The sequence below is a fragment of the Struthio camelus genome, chromosome 1 (assembly GCF_040807025.1).
Source record: "Struthio camelus isolate bStrCam1 chromosome 1, bStrCam1.hap1, whole genome shotgun sequence".
NCBI classification, from domain to species: domain Eukaryota; kingdom Metazoa; phylum Chordata; class Aves; order Struthioniformes; family Struthionidae; genus Struthio; species Struthio camelus.
Window position 1 is genome coordinate 58,703,225 of NC_090942.1, and position 1,482 is coordinate 58,704,706.

The window sequence follows — 1,482 nt, forward strand, 5'->3', positions numbered from 1 at the left end:
CAGTACCTCCACCTGCCAGCAACTCCTAGCACCTCGCCGCCCGCCGAGCTCCCCGGTGAATCAAGCTCGCCGTGGGAACCGCGGGGCGCGAGGCCACGCCCCCGCCTCCCTCATTGGCTGCCCCCGAGCAGCGATTTGAATATCGCCCTCTTGAGTGGCTGCCGGCGGCGCCCATGTGTGCGAGCACCCACGTGTCGGTGGCAGCGGGCGGCCGATCGACCGGGAGCGGCCCCGGCCCGGCGAGAGGGTACCGGGCTGCAGCCCCACGCCCCGGCCCCTTCCCTCCCGCCCTCCCCTTCGGCTGGACCCCCTCCAAACGCTGCCAGGCCCCCGGCAGCTCCTGCGGCCACCACACTCACACCTCGGCTCCATCGCAGTAAGGTCATCGCTACCCAAAACGCGCCCCGGAGGGGTGCGTCTAATGTGGGCTTCACCCTGCTAAGCACAAGTCCTGCCTGGACCTCAGCAGTCCTAGGGAAAGGTTAACAGCTGTGCTCAGCTGCTCCTGCTACAACTCAATTTACTCCTCTTCCTGGTTCTGGTGAGCATTCAAAAGAAAAAGCTGTTGGTGCTTACCAAGTGAAGGTGGTTCACAGTCCACTCTTCAGCCCTGTCTCTCCCAAACCACCCCAGTTATTCTGTTAGTCTCCAACAGCTCTTGCAACTCTCCCATTAACTTACTCCCTCACGTCCTTCCTGAAATGCAAAGCTGGAAACAGTAGCAGGACTGTACTGGGTATAGCCTCGATTACTGCATAGCTCATGCTTTTGCTGCTACTATATCTAGTTTGCACTGTGCTCCTATTTTTCCACAACTGTCTGACCTTTTTGGCTCCCAGTCAGGTTCTGATCCTTTGTAATCCCAACTATATTTTTGTGTGTGTGCATGTGAGCAGAACTGCAGTCTAGCCAGCAAAATCCATCAAGCATGGAAACCTGAATGTAGCAGCCCATGTCAAAGCCTTCCCCCGGCATGTCTCTGTGCAAGCCCTTAGGCACAAGCGCAAATAAAACACAGGTGCCCGTAGTGGCCTATCTGCAGAGCCAAGCATGAAGCTGAGTGTGTGCACAGGCTGAGGATGGGGGAGCACAGGGGCACGTATGGAGCTGCTGGTCCCTGCTTTTCCTTTTCAGAGGAGAGGCTGCACAGGCACGCTGATTTCTGCAGGTATGTTATATTTGGAAGCAGCTTCTTCCTGAGTAGCTGGAACCTGTTCGTGAAAAGCTGAGGGAAAACCAACAACAAAGCTCAAATCCCAAATCTGTCTTGAAAACAGGCAGGGACAACAAATCATATAACCAGAATTTAAAGCCACAGCCTGGTATGAACTGTGATGGGTCCAGCAAATACTTCATGCACTAATATCTGCACATGGAAACTTATATCCTTGATCCAATATATTCTGGGGTAGCCCAATTCCAAACGCTGTGCATAACAATGCTAGCCTGATGTCTTTGAGTCAGTGATTTACATTACAAAAT